Source organism: Bombina bombina, chromosome 7 (assembly GCF_027579735.1).
Source record: "Bombina bombina isolate aBomBom1 chromosome 7, aBomBom1.pri, whole genome shotgun sequence".
NCBI classification, from domain to species: Eukaryota; Metazoa; Chordata; class Amphibia; order Anura; family Bombinatoridae; genus Bombina; species Bombina bombina.
Window position 1 is genome coordinate 632,921,359 of NC_069505.1, and position 20,903 is coordinate 632,942,261.

A 20,903-nucleotide genomic window follows, 5' to 3' on the forward strand; every position below is an offset into this window, starting at 1 on the left:
CGATCGGGTTGATTTCCGGCGATGTCTGTGCACCTGCTCAATGCAGGCGGACAGGGTTATGGAGCAGCGGTCTTTAGACCGCTGCTTCATAACTTGTGTTTCTGCCGAGTCTGAAGACTCGCCAGTAACACGGCCCTTCAAGCTCCGTACGGAGCTTGATAAATATGGGCCTATATCTTGTACTGTATACTTGTGTCAGTATAGTGCCCTACAGCTTGTAAACACATATCATTAGCTCCTAGTATAGATATGTTTTATATACTGTAAATGCGCATATACAGTATACAGTGTCAGTAGGTAAGTGATACAATATATTCAGCTAGATTACGAGTTTTGAGCGCTATAGGGAAATTAACGACCTCCACAAAAGTGGCGGTATTTCTCCACCCTATAGCGCTGCTATTACAGGTTTGAAAAAACCCGGCTTGCGCGGGCGATATGGTGGCTTTGAGCTCCATACCTCATCCAAATACAAGCAGTGTTTTGACGTGCTCGTTCGCGATTTCCCCATAGACATAATTCGGGAGAGCCGGCAAAAAAAGCCTAATACCTGCGATCTTGGAATGAAAAGCTCTGTAACGCAACCCCATCGATGTCTATGGAGAAAGAAAAAGTTATGTTTAAACCTAACACCCTAACATAAACCCAGAGTCTAAACACCCCTAATCTGCCGCCCCTGACATCGCCACAACCAACATAATGTTATTAATCCCTAATCTGCCGCCCCAACATCGCTGCCACCTATCTACAGTTATTAACCCCTAATCTGCTGCCCCCGACATCGCTGCCACCTACCTACAGTTATTAACTCCTAATCTGCTGCCCCGACATCGCTGCAACCTACATAATGTTATTAACCCCTAATCTGCCGTCCCCGACATTGCTGCCACCTATCTACAGTTATTAACCCCTAATCTGCTACCCCCAACATCGCTGCCACCTACCTACAGTTATTAACCCCTAATCTGCTGCCCCGACATCGCCGCAACCTACATAATGTTATTAACCCCTAATCTGCCGTCCCCGACATTGCTGCCACCTATCTACAGTTATTAACCCCTAATCTGCTGCCCCCGACATCGCTGCCACCTACATTACAGTTATTAACCCCTAAGCTGCCGCCCCTAACATCGCCACCACCTACATTACAGTTAATAACCCCTAATCTGCCGTTCCCAACATCGCCACCACCTACATAAATTTATTAACCCCTAATCTGCTGGCCCTACCATCGCCACCACCTACCTAAATTTATTAGCCCCTAATCTGCTGCCTCTAATGTCGCTGCCACTATACTAAAGTTATTAACCCCTAAACCTCTGGCCTCTCACATCACTAACACTAAATAAATATATTAACCCCTAAACCTAACCCTAACGTAACCCTAACCCTAACGTAACCCTAAGCTTAACCCTAACTCTAACGTAACCCTAAGCCTAACCCTAACCGTAACCCTAACACCCCCTAACTTTAACATAATTAAAATAGAGCTAAATTAAACTTACAATTATTAAAGGGCCACAATACCCAGATGTTTAAATACTTTAAGGGGATGCAGCATAGCTGTAAAAAGCTGACTAGAAAATATCACCTGAGCATCTCTATGTAAAAAAGAAAGATATTCTACCTCAAAAGTTTCTCAGTAGCCACATCCTATTGTAAAGGACTTCTAAGCAGCAAATCAGTATGTCTGTCCCAGTACAGCTAAGGGAGTGAGTGTCGTGCACTCTCATGTTATTTCCCTATTCAGTGTAAGAAAGTTTACTATGAAATCTCATGGGTTTAAGTGAAATCTCATGAGATCACAGTAAAAGAGTTCATGACCTCAGCACTGTTGATGCTGATTGGCTGCTGTTCATTTCTTCATTTTTTTTATTTTTTTTTACCTGCAGCTGGGAGCAGCTGAGTATAACTTTTTAAACAGAACTTACTCTGCTGAGCTGAGGAGATTGTGAGGTAAAATATCTTCCTTTTTTACATAGAGATGCTCAGGTGATATTTTCCTGTCAGCTTTTTACAGTTATACTGCATCAGTTTCAAGTGATTTAGCATATGAGTATTATGTCCCTTTAACATCAAGTGATTTAGCATATGAGTAATATGTCCCTTTAATATCAAGTGATTTAGCATATGAGTATTATGTCCCTTTAATATCAAGTGATTTAGCATATGAGTATTATGTCCCTTTAACTAAATAATACCTATTTAAAACTAAATACAAACTTACCTGTAAAATAAAACCTAAGCTAGCTACAATATAACTAATAGTTTTTATTTTTATTTCACAGGTAAGTTTGTATTTATTTTAACTAGGTAGACTAGTTAGTAAATAGTTATTAACTATTTATTAACTACCTGGTTAAAATAAATACAAACTTACAATAAAATTAAATAATTTAAATTAATAAAATACATTTATCTAAATTACCAAAAAAACAACAAAAAACATAATTTATGTAAGAACTTACCTGATAAATTCATTTCTTTCATATTGGCAAGAGTCCATGAGCTAGTGACGTATGGGATATACAATGCTACCAGGAGGGGCAAAGTTTCCCAAACCTCAAAATGCCTATAAATACACCCCTCATCACACCCACAATTCAGTTTAACGAATAGCCAAGTAGTGGGGTGATAAAGAAAGGAGTAAAAAGCATCAACAAAGGAATCTGGAAATAATTGTGCTTTATACAAAAAAATCATAACCACCATAAAAAAGTGAAAGAAATGAATTTATCACTTAAGTTCTTACATAAATTATGTTTTCTTTCATGTAATTAGCAAGAGTTCATGAGCTAGTGACGTATGGGATAGCTATAACCAAGATGTGGAAGTCCACGCAAGAGTCACTAGAGAGGGAGGGATAAAAATAAACAACAGTCATATGCTGAAAAAGTAATCCACAACCCAAAATAAAAGTTATTCTCATGAAGAAAAGATAAACTTAAAACATCAGCAGAAGAATCAAACTGAAACAGCTGCCTGAAGAACTTTTCTACCAAAAACTGCTTCTGAAGAAGCAAATACATCAAAACGGTAGAATTTAGTAAATGTATGCAAAGAGGACCAAGTTGCCGCTTTGCAAATCTGATCAACTGAAGCTTCATTCTTAAAAGCCCAGGAAGTGGAGACTGATCTAGTAGAATGAGCTGTAATTCTCTGAGGCGGGGCCTGACCCGACTCTAAATAAGCTTGAAGAATCAAAAGCTTTAACCAAGAAGCCAAGGAAATAGCAGAAGCCTTCTGACCTTTCCTAGAACCAGAGAATATAACAAATAGACTATAAGTCTTTCTGAAATCTTTAGTAGCTTCAACATAATATTTCAAAGCTCTCACCACATCCAAAGAATGTAAAGATCTCTCCAGAGAATTCTTAGGATTAGGACACAAGGAAGGGACAGCAATTTCTCTACTAATGTTGTTAGAATTCACAACCTTAGGTAAGAACTTAAATGAAGTCTGCAAAACCGTCTTATCCTGATGAAAAATCAGAAAAGGAGATTCACAAGAAAGAGCAGAAAGCTCAGAAACTCTTCTAGCAGAAGAGATGGCCAAAAGGAACAACACTTTCCAAGAAAGTAGTTTAATGTCCAAAGAGTGCATAGGCTCAAATGGAGGAGCCTGTAATGCCCTCAAAACCAAATTAAAACTCCAAGGAGGAGAAATTGATTTAATGACAGGCTTAATACGAACTAAAGCCTGTACAAAACAGTGAATATCAGGAAGAGTAGCAATCTTTCTGTGAAATATAACAGAAAGAGAAGAGATTTGTCCCTTCAAAGTACTTGCAGACAAACCTTTATCCAAACCATCCTGAAGAAACTGTAAAATTCTAGGAAATCTAAAAGAATGTCAAGAGAATTTATGAGAAGAACACCATGAAATGTAAGTCTTCCAAACTCGATAATAAATCTTCCTAGAGACAGATTTACGAGCTTGTAACATAGTATTAATCACTGAGTCAGAGAAACCTCTATGACTTAGCACTAAGCGTTCAATTTCCATACCTTCAAATTTAATGATTTGAGATCCTGATGGAAAAACGGACCTTGAGACAGTAGGTCCGGCCTTAATGGAAGTGGCCAAGGTTGGCAACTGGACATCCAAACAAGATCCGCATACCAAAACCTGTGGGGCCATGTTGGAGCCACCAGCAACACAAATGATGATGATTTTTTCCATGATGATTTTGGAGATCACTCTTGGAAGAAGAACTAGAGGTGGGAATATATAAGCAGGTAGTAATAGATAACAAGCTAAAGATGGGTGCACAATGCAAGGCAGCAGCTTCAAAGGCTAATAAGATACTAGCATGTATTAAAAGAGGCATTGACTCAAGGGAGGAAAGCATAATTATGTCACTATATAAAGCCCTTGAAAGCGCTCACCTTGAGTATGGAGTGCAGTTCTGGGGACCGATCGCAAAAAATATATTGCAGAACTAGAAAAAGTTCAAAGAAGGGCCACAAAGCTAATAAGGGGATTAGAGAATTTAACCTATGAGGAGGGGCTAGCCAAACTGGGTCTGTTTTCTTTAGAAAAAAGGCGCTTAAGAGGTGACATGATTACTTTATATAAATATATTCAAGGCCCATATACAGAGATGGCAGAAGCTCTGTTTATTCCAAGAAAATTGTTTGTGACCAGAGGTCACAATTTAAGGTTGGAGGAAAGGAGATTTAATCTCCTGCAACGGAAACGTTTTTTCACTGTAAGAGCAATACAATTGTGGAACTCATTACCAAAGGAGGTAGTGAATGCCAATACCCTAGATACATTTAAAAATTATTTGGATACATTTCTGTCTATAAACAAAATTCATGGATATGATTGCTAGTATTAAATGGGTCACCTTTTAGCGGGATTATTTAAGCTTAACTGGAGTTTTTTGTATATATTTTAGATTTGTGTAGGTTGAACTTGATGGACTTTGGTCTTTTTTCAACCTCATCTACTATGTTACTATGTTACCAAGGAAGTGTCAGCGCATCCACCACTTCTGCCTGAGAATCCCTGGACATGGACAGGTATCTGGGAAGTTTCTTGTTTAGATGAGAAGCCATCAGATCTATTTCTGGAAAACCCCACATCAGAACAATCTGAGAAAACACATCCGGATGGAGAAACCACTCCCCTAGATGTAAAGTCTGATGGCTGAGATAATCCGCCTCCCAATTGTCTATACCTGGGATATGAACCGCAGAAATTAGACAAGAGCTGGATACCGCCCACACAAGTATCCGAGATACTTCTTTCGTAGCTTGGGGACTGTGAGTCCCACCCTGATGATTGACATATGCCACCGTTGTAATATTGTCTGTCTGAAAACAAATGAACGGTTCTCTCTTCAACAGAGGCCAAAACTGAAGAGCTCTGAGAATTGCAATATTGATTGGTAATTTCTCTCTTGAGATTTCCAAACCCCTTGTGCTGTCAGAGATCCCCAGACAGCTCCCCAACCTGAAAAGACTTGCATCTGTTGTGATCACAGTCCAGGTTGGCCGAACAAAAGAGGCCCCTTGAACTAAATATAATGTTCTGGATGAATCGGAATATGAAGGTAAGCATCCTGCAAGTCTATTGTAGACATATAATGTCCTTGCTGAACAAAAGGCAGAATAGTCCTTATAGTCACCATCTTGAAAGTTGGTACTCTTATATAACGATTCAAAATTTTCAGATCCAGAACTGGTCTGAATGCATTTTCTTTCTTTGGGACAATGAATAGATTTGAATAAAACCCCAGACCTTGTTCCTGAAAAGGAACCGGCATGATTACCCCTGAAACCTCCAGGTCTGAAACACACTTCAGGAAAGCCTGAGCTTTTACTGGATTTGCTGGGATGCGTGAGAGAAAAAAATCTTCTCACAGGAGGTCTTAATCTGAATCCTATTCGGTACCCCTGAGAGACAATGCTCTGAATCCATTGATTTTGGACAGAATTTGCCCAAACATCCTTGAAAAACCTTAAACTGCCCCCTACCAGCTGAGCTGGAATGAGGGCCGCACCTTCATGCGGACTTAGGGGCTGACTTTGGTTTCTTAAAAGGCTTGGATTTATTCCAATTTGAGGAAGGCTTCCAATTGGAAACAGTTTCCTTGGGGGAAGGATTAGGTTTTATTTCCTTATTTTGACGAAAGGAACGAAAACGATTAGAAGCCTTAGATTTATCCTTAGGTGTTTTATCCTGAGGCAAAAAAACCTCCCTTCCCCCCAGTAACAGTTGAAATAATAGAATCCAACTGAGAACCAAATAAATTATTACCTTGGAAAGAAAGAGATAGTAATCTAGATTTAGATGTCATATCAGCATTCCAAGATTTAAGTCACAAAGCTCTTCTAGCCAAAATAGCTAAAGACATGGATCTAACATCAATTTTGATAATATCAAAAATTGCATCACAAATAAAATGATTAGCATTTTGTATTAAACAAACAATGCTATATAAGTCAGAATCCAATTCTTGTTGCACTAAATTCTCCAACCAAAAAGTTGAAGCAGCTTCAACATCAGCCAAAGAAATTGCAGGCCTAAGAAGATGACCTGAATATAAATAGGCTTTCCTTAGATAAGATTCAAGCTTCCTATCTAAAGGATTTTTAAAGGAAGTACTATCTTCCATAGGAATAGTGGTTCGTTTAGCAAGAGTAGAAATAGCCCCATCAACTTTGGGGATCTTTTCCCAAAACTATTTTGAAATTGCTGGTAAAGGATACAATTTTTTAAACCTTGCAGAAGGATTAAAAGGAGTACCCGGCTTATTCCATTCCTTAGAAATCATATCAGAAATAGCATCAGGAATAGGAAAAACCTCTGGAGTAACCACAGGAGGTTTAAAAACAGAATTTAAACGTTTACTGGTTTTAATATCAAGAGGACTAGCTTCCTCAATATCCAAAGTAATTAACACTTCTTTTAACAAAGAACGCATATACTCCATTTTAAATAAATAAATAAGTAGATTTGTCAGTGTCAATATCTGAGGAAGGATCTTCTGAATCAGATCCTCATCAGAGGTGGATAATTCATTATGTTGTCGGTCATTTGAAATTTCATCAACTTTACAAGAAGTTTTAAAAGACCTCTTACGCTTATTAGAAGGCAGAAATGAAGACAAAGCCTTCTGAATAGAATCAGTAACAAATTCTTTAAAATTCATAGGTATATCATGTACATTAGAAGTTGAAGGAACTGCAACCGGCAAAGTACTATTACTGATGGACACACTATCTGCATGTAAAAGTTTATCATGACAACTAATACAAATGACATTAGGATAATCTCCACAATTTTACAACAAATGCACTTAGCTTTGGTAGAACCGATGTCAGGCAGCAAAGTTCCAACAGATACTTCAGAGACAGGATCAGATTGAGACATCTTGCAGAATGTAAAAGAAAAAACAACATATAAAGCAAAATTATCAATTTCCTTATATGACAGTTTCAGGAATGGGAAAAAATGCAAATAGCATAGCCCTCTGACATAGAAAAAGGCAAGAGGCAAATAGCAATGGGGCAAATAAATAATGAAAAAAGTTTGGCGCCAAGTATGACGCACAACGTAACTTAAAATTTTTTTGGCGCCAACCATGGCCAACTAGCGACGCAACCCTGTGTGAAACCTCTGCGTCAATTACGACGCCGGAAATGACGAACTTGTGTCAACGAACGTGAATTTCGCGCCAAAAAATTCTCGCGCCAAGAATGACACAATAAAGTGTAGCATTAAGTCAGCCCGCAATTTGAAACAAAATAGTCAATTGAAAAAAGACTAAACCCCAGGTAAGAAAAAAATATTTCTTAATATTAATTTTTCCCAAATATGAAACTGACAATCTGCAAAAGGAAAGACATGAACCTGACTCATGGCAAATATAAGTACAATACATATATTTAGAACTTTATATAAATGCATAAAGTACCAAAACCATAGCTGAGGTGTCTTAAAGGGACACTGTACCCAAAAAAAATCTTTTGTGATTCAGATTGAGCATGAAATTTTAAGCAACTTTCTAATTTACTCCTATTATCAAATTTTCTTCATTATCTTGGTATCTTTATTTAAAATACAAGAATGTAAGTTTAGATGCCGGACCATTTTTGGTGAACAACCTGGGTTGTCCTTGCTGATTGGTGGATAAATTCATCCACCAATAAAAAATTGCTGTCCAGAGTACTGAACCCCAAAAAAGCATAGGTTGCCTTCTTTTTCAAATAAAGATAGCAAGAGAACAAAGAAAAATTGATAATAGGAGTAAATTAGAAAGTTGCTTAAAATTGCATGCTCTTTCTGAATTACAAAACGAAATTTTTGGGTTCAGTGTCCCTTTAAGTAATAAAAACATACTTACCCAAAGACACCCATCCCCATATAGCAGATAGCCAAACCAGTACTGAAACAGTTATCAGTAGAGGTAATGGAATATGAGAGTATATCGTCAATCTGAAAAGGGAGGTAGGAGATGAATCTCTACGACCGATAACAGAGAACCCATGAAAAAGACCCCCGTTAGGAAAATCATTACATTCAATAGGTGATACTCTCCATGTCCCTCTGACATTCGCTGTACTCTGAGAGGAATCGGGCTTCAAAATGCTGAGAAGCGCATGTCAACGTAGAAATCTTAGCACAAACTTACTTCACCACCTCCATAGGAAGCAAAGTTTGTAAAACTGAATTGTGGGTGTGGTGAGGGGTGTATTTATAGGCATTTTGAGGTTTGGGAAACTTTGCCCCTCCTGGTAGGATTGTATATCCCATACGTCACTAGCTCATGGACTCTTGCCAATTACATGAAAGAAACACTAAATTACACAAAATAAAAAACGAAATTATCAAAAATAAAAATGAATTACTCCTAATCTAATAGCTCTATCAAAATAAAAAAGCCCCCCCAAAATAAAAAAAAACCCTAGCCTACACTAAACTATCAATAGTCCTTAAAAGGGCCTTTTGCGGGGCATTGCCCCAAAGAAATCAGCTCTTTTACCTGTAAAAAAAAATACAAACAACCCCCCAACAGTAAGACCCACCACCCACACAACCAACCCCCCAAATAAAATTCTATCTAAATAAACCTAAGCTAACCATTGCCCTGAAAATTGCATTTGGATGGGCATTGCCCTTAAAAGGGCATTTAGCTCTTTTGCCATGCCCTGAAAAGGGCATTTAGCTCTTTTACATTGCCCAAACCTTAAGCTAAAAATAAAACCCACCCAAAAACCCTTAATAAAACCTAACACTAACCCCCGAAGATCCACTTACAGTTTTCGAAGTCTGGACATCCATCCTCATCCAGCCGGTGAAGTCCTCATCCATGCGGGCAGAAGTCTTCGTCCAGACGGCATCTTCTATCTTCATCCATCCGGCGCTGAGCGGGACCATCTTCAAGACATCCAGCGCAGAGCATCCTCTTGTTCTGATCGTCGCTCGAAAATTAAGTTCCCTTTAAGTGACGTCATCCAAGATGGTGTCCCTTACATTGCAATCAGCCAATTGGATTGAGCTTTCATCCTATTGGCTGATCCAATCAGCCAAAAGGATTGAGCTCTCATTCTATTGGCTGATTGTAAGAGCCAATAGAATAAGAGCTCAATCCTATTGGCTGATTGCAACAGCCAATAGGATTTTTTCCCCTTTAATTCCTATTGGCTGATAGAAATCCTTTTGCTGGATGGATGAAGATAGAAGATGCCTTCTGGATGAAGACTTCTGCCCGCTTGGATGAAGACTTCTGCCGGCTTCGAGGAGGACTTCTGCCCGCTTAAATGAAGACTTCTGCCGCCTGGATGAGAAAGTATGTCCGGTTTTCAAAAACTGTAAGTAGATCGTCGGGGGTTAGTGTTAGGTTTTTTTAACCCCTTAGTGACCAGAGCACTTTTCCATTTGTTGACCGTTTGGGACCAAGGCTATTTTTACATTTCTGCGGTGTTTGTGTTTAGCTGTAATTTTCCTCTTACTCATTTACTGTACCCACACATATTATATACCGTTTTTCTCGCCATTAAATGGACTTTCTAAAGATACCATTATTTTCATCATATCTTATAATTTACTATTAAAAAAATTATAAAATATGAGGAAAAAATGGAAAAAAAACAATTTTTTCAAACTTTGACCCCAAAATCTGTTGCACATCTACAACCACCCAAAAACACCCATGCTAAATAGTTTCTAAATTTTGTCCTGAGTTTAGAAATACCCAATGTTTAGATGTTCTTTGCTTTTTTTGCAAGTTATAGGGCCATAAATACAAGTAGCACTTTGCTATTTCCAAACCACTTTTTTTCAAAATTAGCGCTAGTTACATTGGGACACTGATATCTGTCAGGAATCCCTGAATATCCTTTAACATGTATATATATATATTTAGAAGACATCACAAAGTATTGATCTAGGCCCATTTTGGTATATTTCATGCCACCATTTCACTGCCAAATGCGATCAAATAAAAAAAAAAGTTCACTTTTTCACAAATGTTTTCACAAACTTTAGGTTTCTCACTGAAATTATTTACAAACAGATTGTGCAATTATTGCACAAATGGTTTTAAATGCTTCTCTGGGATCCCCTTTGTTCAGAAATAGAAGACATATATGGCTTTTACGTTGCTTTTTGGTAATTAGAAGGCCGCTAAATGCCACTGCGCACCACACGTGTATTATGCGCAGCAGTGAAGGGGTTAATTAGGGAGCATGTAGGGAGCTTGTAGGGTTAATTTTAGCTTTAGTGTAGTGTAGTAAACGACCCCAAGTATTGATCTAGGCCCATTTTGGTATATTTCATGCCACCATTTCACCGCCAAATGCGATCAAATTAAAAAAAAACTTTAAATATTTCACAAACTTTAGGTTTCTCACTGAAATTATTTACAAACAGCTTGTGCAATTATGGCACAAATGGTTGTAAATGCTTCTCTGGGATCCCCTTTGTTCAGAAATAGCAGACATATATGGCTTTGGCGTTGCTTTTTGGTAATTAGAAGGTCGCTAAATGCCGCTGCGCATCACACGTGTATTATGTCTAGCAGTGAAGGGGTTACTTAGGTAGCTTGTAGGGAGCTTGCAGGGTTAATTTTAGCTTTAGTGTAGAGATCAGCCTCCCACCTGACACATCCCACCCCCTGATCCCTCCCAAACAGATCCCTTCCCTCCCCCACCCCACAATTGTCCCCGCCATCTTAAGTACTGGCAAAAAAAAATAATATTCTGCTGTGTAGGACCCTCCTTAGCCCCCAACCTCCCTGATCCCCCCCCAAACAGCTCTTTAACCCCCCCCCCCCTCTGCCTTTATTGGGCACCATATTGGGTACTGGCAGCTGTCTGCCAGTACCCAGTTTGAAAAATAATAATGTATTTAAATTTTTCTATTTTATTAAATATTTTTGTAGTGTAGCTGCCCCCCCCCCCTCAACATCCAACCCCCCACGCTCTCCCAGATGCCTTGATTTGAAAATCCCACCCTCCTCAGTCCTCTCTCCCACCCTCCAGATCTACAGCATATTGATGCTGTTTGCATTGATCTCACGTGCACGTGCGTGCATGGCTCTCGTGCACGCGCACGTGCACGCGCACGCACCCGCACAAGATCCCTCCTCCACCAATAACTGCCCACCCGTCTCCCTGGATGAGCTCCCACCCACCAACGGTAACGGCTATCGATAGCCGATGCAGAGAGGACCACAGAGTGGCTCTCTCTGCATCGGATGGCTAAAAACAGTTATTGCAGGATGCCTCAATATTGAGGCATCACTGCAATAACATGAAAGCAGCTGGAAGCTATCAGGATCGCTTCCACTGCTTTCAAAGACCAACGACGCATGGGGTACGTCCTTGGTCATTAACTGCATTTTTTTGCAGGACGTACCCCATACGTCGTTAAGGGGTTAAGGGTTTATTGGGTGGGTTTTATTTTTAGCTTAGGGTTTTGGGCAATGTAAAAGAGCTAAATGCCCTTTTAAGGGCAATGCCCATCCAAATGCCCTTTTCAGGTTGGTGTGGGTGGTGGGTTTTACTGTTGGGGGGTGTTTGTATTTTTTTTACAGGTAAAAGAGCTGATTTCTTTGGGGCAATGCCCCACAAAAGGCCCTTTTAAGGGCCATTGGTAGTTTAGTTTAGACTAGGGTTTTTTTTTATTTTGGGTGGTATTTTTATTTTGATAGGGCTATTAGATTAAGAGTAATTCGTTTTTATTTTTGATCATTTCGTTTTTTATTTTTTGTAATTTAGAAAATTGTATTTTATTAATTTAATTTATTTTATTTTTTGTAATGTTAGGTTTTAGTGTAAGGTTTTAGTGTAAGTCAGGTTAGGTTTTATTTCACCGGTAAATTTGTATTTATTTTAACTAGGTAGTTAGTAAAGAGTTAATAACTATTTAGTAACTAGTCTACCTAGTTAAAATAAATACAAAGTTGTCTGTAAAATAAAAATAAACCCTAAGATAGATACAGTGTAACTATTAGTTATATTGTAGCTATCTTAGGGTTTATTTTACAGGTAAGAATTTAGTTTTAAATAGGAATTATTTAGGTATTAATTGTAACTTTAACTTAGCTCTATTTTAATTATGTTAAAGTTAGGGGCTGTTAGGGTTAGGGTTAAAGATTCATATAATCCACCAGAACTTATGGGTAAAAAACTTTCATCTTTTATTGAAGGACCAAGTTAAAATAAGCAACGTTTCGTGACCTTCTGTCACTTAATCATGCTCTCTGTTACATATTAACAAAATTCCTTAAGGGGTTAAATTTTTTAGTTTCATTCAGTCAACCTGACACCAACCCTCCCCAAAAACCATCTTATCTATATAATAACGACACAACACACAGAGTTGGGAGAAAAAACCACCTCCCCAACAGGGGGAGGGGTTGCTTTATTAAATAAATAAATAACCCTAACCTGATTAACCACCAAGCTGGCAAGAAGATCTTGTCCTAATTAACCCTCTAAGGGGTGTGGCCGCCCTGGAAATGAGGACGCCCTCATTCCGCCTACTTCTCCGCCCAAGGAAGATCGACCAGCGAGCCGACCTATCCCTAGCCCCTCGGCGACTAGGGTCCTACACGCCCACTGTACCTTCCTTCTATGATGTTACGGCCAATTATCTTGTTATGCCACACCCCTTTCCGCCGCCCTTGGGAAAGCATGCCGCCATGCAAACCCCCCACCTATCAGCTTCAGGGTTAACGGAGTCTCCAATACTGGATAGTCAACAGTCCCCCAGCCAAAAGACTGTTAGTCCCGAAGGGAGACCCCATACTATGAATTAAAGCCTTTGGACTTACAAAGGTCCACATGACTATGTAGCCCCCTGCCAAAGGAAACTAAACCAGCTGTCACGAACTGAAGATCCTCCATCTGCTACTGGACCTGTAAAAAATCAGACAACGAACAACCGCCAAACAGGGAGGGCTGGGAGGGAAGACAAAAAACAGGTTAGTGGTTTACTTTCAGTTCTGCAGCTCTAATTATTAGCTCTGAATCTCCACCCTCTCAAGTTCCCCCCTCCCTGCTCTGCAGGGAACACTCCCCTTTTTTAACCCTATAACTGCTTTCCTTCCTTCCAAAAAATTACCCCTTAAACTGTTACATACCTAATTAGGTATTCCACTTTCCTAAGGGGTTAAATTTTTTAGTTTCATTCAGTCAACCTGACACCAACCCTCCCCAAAAACCATCTTATCTATATAATAACGACACAACACACAGAGTTGGGAGAAAAAAACCACCTCCCCAACAGGGGGAGGGGTTGCTTTATTAAATAAATAAATAACCCTAACCTGATTAACCACCAAGCTGGCACGAAGATCTTGTCCTAATTAACCCTCTAAGGGGTGTGGCCGCCCTGGAAATGAGGACGCCCTCATTCCGCCTACTTCTCTGCCCAAGGAAGATCGACCAGCGAGCCGACCTATCCCTAGCCCCTCGGCGACTAGGGTCCTACACGCCCACTGTACCTTCCTTCTATGATGTTACCGGCCAATTATCTTGTTATGCCACACCCCTTTCCGCCACCCCAAAGAGGACAAGGTACTCTTGCCCCACTAAACATAACTGGAAGCCAGGACCTGCCGAATATTTTCCAGGAACAAATCATTACCTGCATCAGATAAATGCACCTGATCCTTCCTAAACAAACCTGCATAATCAATACGAATATTGTCATGTAACACCACCTTCCCACCTGAAGCCAAAACCTCTTTGCCAACATCCCTATTTAGTTTTCTCTTTACACGAAAACCGGCCTTCCTAGTAGCCATATGCCTCCATATGTTCCTGGATATAATGTTTGACCATATAATGGTCACACCCTTAAACTGTGTTCTCAGCCATCTAACATCAGAAACCATAATATCCGCAAGATCTCCCATCGGCATAGTTCCTACATCATTTCTACCTAAATGAAGTAGAATCACATGAGGTCTCCCCCATCTCCTTCTGGCTTTGCCAATCTGCTCGGGCAACTGGGACCACAGCATGCCCCTCCTACCCAGCCACCTAATCGACACCTTGTTAGTCGGCAGTCCCAACTGCTGACCTCCCGCCCGGGATGCTGCCCGTATGGCCGCCCAATGAACATAAGAATGTCCAACTATCCAAATCCTCCGGCATCCCGTGTCCTGACCTGAAAAAACATCAACCAACAATAAGGTCCTGGCTTCCTCAAAGAAACACCAAAAAACACATCGCTAACCATAGAACTACAAACCTACTGCACTTTAACCTACTACTGCTTCAGGGGCCTAATGTATTTCTTATACTGCCCGGAAGACCAACGGCCCAGGACCTTGATCTCCCTCTCAGAACAACCCCCCATGGCTGCATCAGTGGCAGACCCAATGCGAAAAGAATGAGGAGCTACCACCGCTGGATCCCACCCCAAACTACAAACTACCTTCCGTAACACTGCTCTAAACTGAAACTGGGACAAAAAAGACCCGTCCTCATGTACCAAAAACAGCCCCCTTACACTCGGCCTAATTTGCCTAAATTTCTTACAAAACAAAACTGGGGCATATTGATGGCTCCACCTGCGAAAGCAAATTGAGCCATCTACCCTTTCCTACCTGATCCATTTTTGATCTAGCCACAAAGACTAGGACCGCCTGGTCCACTAACCTAACATGTACATCCAATAAACCCAAACCCGTATTAGTTTTGGATCGCGCCACTAATTCACTAATCCTGAGAGCAGCAAAGTACGCAAGCGAAAATGCTAATGAAAACAATAGTACCTCAAAACTAGAATCACATACCACCTCAAGCTGTTGTATCAGCTGCGCAAGCCTCGCCCTGGTGATAGGCTCCCTCTCATCTCTTCTCTTAGCCCCTAACCTGCGTACCCCTTTCAACGCAGCCCTAGCCAAAAATTCTCTAGAAACATCCTCCACCCCATACAATTTAGAGAAAAATGCGACAGCCGCTGCTTTTCCACCTATAGCGCCAGGAGATAAACCTGCCCGATCTAAGGAGCCCAACCACATAATAAAGAACTGTACCGAAGGTGTCCTCCATGTGGTACCAACAGACTGTAAAAATTTACCCCACTCACGCCAAGCCACGCTGTACGCCTGCCACGTCCTGGGAGCCAGCGAGCCCTTCAGAAGCCTTAACGCAGCACCCCAGAACACGCCACCTGTCAGAAATATGTGGGACACCCGTTACCCTAAACCACCACGGTTGCTACCCGTACCCAAAATTAGCCCACCTTAAAAAACGCCCTTAAGCAATAGCTATCTCAATCCAACCCCCTTAGCTATCACCCCAACAAAAACCGCAACACGCCTAACAACGACCCCAAACCAAAAAACCGACTAGCAAAAACTTTCCCCCCGGCAGAGAACTAACGTAGCGCCCGATAAGCACCCGGCGGACACCTCACCAATAATTTGACTGACCCCCAACCCTGCAACTTTGCCAAATGGCAACTAAAAGAATTGATAGCCACTGGCTTATCAACCTCATCAACTACAACTTCCCTACCAACTCTATTGAACTCGACGAACCAGACCAAGTCCAAACGTTACTGATTCCCACTTTGGCACTAACAACAACTGCCCACAGAACTTCCCAACTATAACTCAAGCTCGCTTGTAAAACTCCTACTGCTACTTTTTTCACAACCACCTAAGTGCCCAAAGGCATACCCCGAGGTTCCTCTGACCGAGCATTCTTCCCAGCGGACCCCTGACCAAATTGTTGTTTTCCTGTATAACTGTCTCTCCTCCTACTGCAATCATTGCCTGGATGGGTACCACTGCAATAAATACACACATGCCTAAAAAGACATTGAGTACCCCTGTCGCATAGTATCTTTTGGAAACGCCAGCATTCCCTGCCCCCTCTCTTTCGAAAGGGACGGTTTTGCTGACCAGGGCTAAATGATTTCACCGGCCCAGACCCCGTATTATCCAAGAGATCCGGATTGGACCATAGGTCCATCTCCTTCATCCCGAAAGTTAAAACCGAGTTTGCCTCCAACATTCTTCTAAATTGTGCATCGTACTGTCGCCACGCAGTATCTTTTCCCCTTTCATGGATGTCATCAATGACCTCCATATACTTAAGGATGTTAACAGCCTGATCTGGGTTGGCTTCTATGTAACAAGAAGCTAATACCCTAAAACACCTCATCCATTCCTGGCATGTTTCTGGCCTATGTATCTTCTTATCCCCCGTACCATCTTCCGCCATCTCCCTAACCTGATACGCAGCCCTAGACAGCTCAAAGATTTTTACGTAGCGCCCTTCCCTGATTTTTTTCGCAACCCTAGGCTTTAAATGCGAATGCAGTGAACGAACTATGCAAGGATAAGTGTCAGCCGTACTCGCTACGCCGCCTTTCTTCCCTTTTTTACCTCCCCCAGGGGCTGCAACCGCCCCAGCATCAGCTATCTCCTTATCGCCAGTTGCTGCGCCGCGCACCCCCACATTTTTAGTTTTCCAGTCAACCAACCTCCTTATTTTTTTAAACAATTTTCGATGCCCTTCATCTCTTAGCCCCGTGGAACTGTCTGAATCCCCTGAGCTAGATGAATCATCCCCCCCTGTGTGTTGTGCAATAGCAGGCTCACCATTTCCTGATGCCGCTACTGTCCCGGCCTGCGTGGATCCAGAGGAACCTTCCACCACCTTCTCTCCTGCTGATGAGACTACCTCAGCTCTCTGTCCGCGTTGCGCCGCACTGCCACCAGCAACTCCAATCTCCTGCGCTTCACGAACAGCAACCTGTGGTACAAAATGAAAAGTGGGAGCAACACAGGGAGAAACAAGCTGCCCAGGGAGCCCCCCAGTCGCACCTCCTAACCCCCCAGATCCTGCAGACTGCCCCCCTGACAGATGCCTTGATATGAGCCTTTTTCTTAAACTTGCCATTAAATCCATATGCCCCGCTTTTCTAACAGATCTCACATGTACCGGAGTACAAACTGGCCCTAATGGCCCTTTATTTGCCGCCTGAATCCTATCAGATTTCCTATTAGGCTTATTTCTGCCTTTATTAGTATTATCATTCATCCCCCTCTTGTTTCCCTTTGCCCCGCGAGTGACTGGCCCCCCGGCCCTCCCGTTCAATAAAGTGTAGCATTAAGTCAGCCCGCAATTTGAAACAAAATAGTCAATTGAAAAAAGACTAAACCCCAGGTAAGAAAAAAATATTTCTTAATATTAATTTTTCCCAAATATGAAACTGACAATCTGCAAAAGGAAAGACATGAACCTGACTCATGGCAAATATAAGTACAATACATATATTTAGAACTTTATATAAATGCATAAAGTACCAAAACCATAGCTGAGGTGTCTTAAAGGGACACTGTACCCAAAAAAAATCTTTTGTGATTCAGATTGAGCATGAAATTTTAAGCAACTTTCTAATTTACTCCTATTATCAAATTTTCTTCATTCTCTTGGTATCTTTATTTAAAATACAAGAATGTAAGTTTAGATGCCGGACCATTTTTGGTGAACAACCTGGGTTGTCCTTGCTGATTGGTGGATAAATTCATCCACCAATAAAAAATTGCTGTCCAGAGTACTGAACCCCAAAAAAGCATAGATGCCTTCTTTTTCAAATAAAGATAGCAAGAGAACAAAGAAAAATTGATAATAGGAGTAAATTAGAAAGTTGCTTAAAATTGCATGCTCTTTCTGAATTACAAAACAAAATTTTTGGGTTCAGTGTCCCTTTAAGTAATAAAAACATACTTACCCAAAGACACCCATCCCCATATAGCAGATAGCCAAACCAGTACTGAAACAGTTATCAGTAGAGGTAATGGAATATGAGAGTATATCGTCAATCTGAAAAGGGAGGTAGGAGATGAATCTCTACGACCGATAACAGAGAACCTATGAAAAAGACCCCCGTTAGGAAAATCATTACATTCAATAGGTGATACTCTCCATGTCCCTCTGACATTTGCTGTACTCTGAGAGGAATCGGGCTTCAAAATGCTGAGAAGCGCATGTCAACGTAGAAATCTTAGCACAAACTTACTTCACCACCTCCATAGGAAGCAAAGATTGTAAAACTGATTTGTGGGTGTGGTGAGGGGTGTATTTATAGGCATTTTGAGGTTTGGGAAACTTTGCCCCTCCTGGTAGGATTGTATATCCCATACGTCACTAGCTCATGGACTCTTGCCAATTCCATGAAAGAAACACTAAATTACACAAAATAAAAAACGAAATTATCAAAAATAAAAATGAATTACTCCTAATCTAATAGCTCTATCAAAATAAAAAAGCCCCCCCAAAATAAAAAAAAACCCTAGCCTACACTAAACTATCAATAGTCCTTAAAAGGGCCTTTTGCGGGGCATTGCCCCAAAGTAATCAGCTCTTTTACCTGTAAAAAAAAATACAAACAACCCCCCAACAGTAAGACCCACCACCCACACAACCAACCCCCCAAATAAAATTCTATCTAAATAAACCTAAGCTAACCATTGCCCTGAAAATTGCATTTGGATGGGCATTGCCCTTAAAAGGGCATTTAGCTCTTTTACATTGCCCAAACCTTAAGCTAAAAATAAAACCCACCCAAAAACCCTTAATAAAACCTAACACTAACCCCCGAAGATCCACTTACAGTTTTCGAAGTCTGGACATCCATCCTCATCCAGCCGGTGAAGTCCTCATCCAAGCGGGCAGAAGTCTTCGTCCAGACTGCATCTTCTATCTTCATCCATCCGGCGCTGAGCGGGACCATCTTCAAGACATCCAGCGCAGAGCATCCTCTTGTTCTGATCGTCGCTCGAAAATTAAGTTCCCTTTAAGTGACGTCATCCAAGATGGTGTCCCTTACATTCCAATTCGCTGATAAAAATCAGCCAATAGGAATTAAAGGGGAAAAATCCTATTGGCTGTTGCAATCAGCCAATTGGATTGAGCTTTCATCCTATTGGCTGATCCAATCAGCCAAAAGGATTGAGCTCTCATTCTATTGGCTGATTGTAAGAGCCAATAGAATAAGAGCTCAATCCTATTGGCTGATTGCAACAGCCAATAGGATTTTTTCCCCTTTAATTCCTATTGGCTGATAGAAATCTTTTTGCTGGATGGATGAAGATAGAAGATGCCTTCTGGATGAAGACTTCTGCCCGCTTGGATGAAGACTTCTGCCGGCTTCGAGGAGGACTTCTGCTCGCTTAAATGAAGACTTCTGCCGCCTGGATGAGAAAGTATGTCTGGTTTTCAAAAACTGTAAGTAGATCGTCGGGGGTTAGTGTTAGGTTTTTTTAACCCCTTAGTGACCAGAGCACTTTTCCATTTGTTGACCGTTTGGGACCAAGGCTATTTTTACATTTCTGCGGTGTTTGTGTTTAGCTGTAATTTTCCTCTTACTCATTTACTGTACCCACACATATTATATACCGTTTTTCTCGCCATTAAATGGACTTTCTAAAGATACCATTATTTTCATCATATCTTATAATTTACTATTAAAAAAATTATAAAATATGAGGAAAAAATGGAAAAAAAAACAATTTTTTCAAACTTTGACCCCCAAAATCTGTTGCACATCTACAACCACCCAAAAACACCCATGCTAAATAGTTTCTAAATTTTGTCCTGAGTTTAGAAATACCCAATGTTTAGATGTTCTTTGCTTTTTTTGCAAGTTATAGGGCCATAAATACAAGTAGCACTTTGCTATTTCCAAACCACTTTTTTTCAAAATTAGCGCTAGTTACATTGGGACACTGATATCTGTCAGGAATCCCTGAATATCCTTTAACATGTATATATATATTTAGAAGACATCACAAAGTATTGATCTAGGCCCATTTTGGTATATTTCATGCCACCATTTCACTGCCAAATGCGATCAAATAAAAAAAAAAGTTCACTTTTTCACAAATGTTTTCACAAACTTTAGGTTTCTCACTGAAATTATTTACAAACAGATTGTGCAATTATTGCACAAATGGTTTTAAATGCTTCTCTGGGATCCCCTTTGTTCAGAAATAGAAGACATATATGGCTTTTACGTTGCTTTTTGGTAATTAGAAGGCCGCTAAATGCCACTGCGCACCACACGTGTATTATGCGCAGCAGTGAAGGGGTTAATTAGGGAGCATGTAGGGAGCTTGTAGGGTTAATTTTAGCTTTAGTGTAGTGTAGTAAACGACCCCAAGTATTGATCTAGGCCCATTTTGGTATATTTCATGCCACCATTTCACCGCCAAATGCGATCAAATTAAAAAAAAACTTTAAATATTTCACAAACTTTAGGTTTCTCACTGAAATTATTTACAAACAGCTTGTGCAATTATGGCACAAATGGTTGTAAATGCTTCTCTGGGATCCCCTTTGTTCAGAAATAGCAGACATATATGGCTTTGGCGTTGCTTTTTGGTAATTAGAAGGCCGCTAAATGCCGCTGTGCATCAC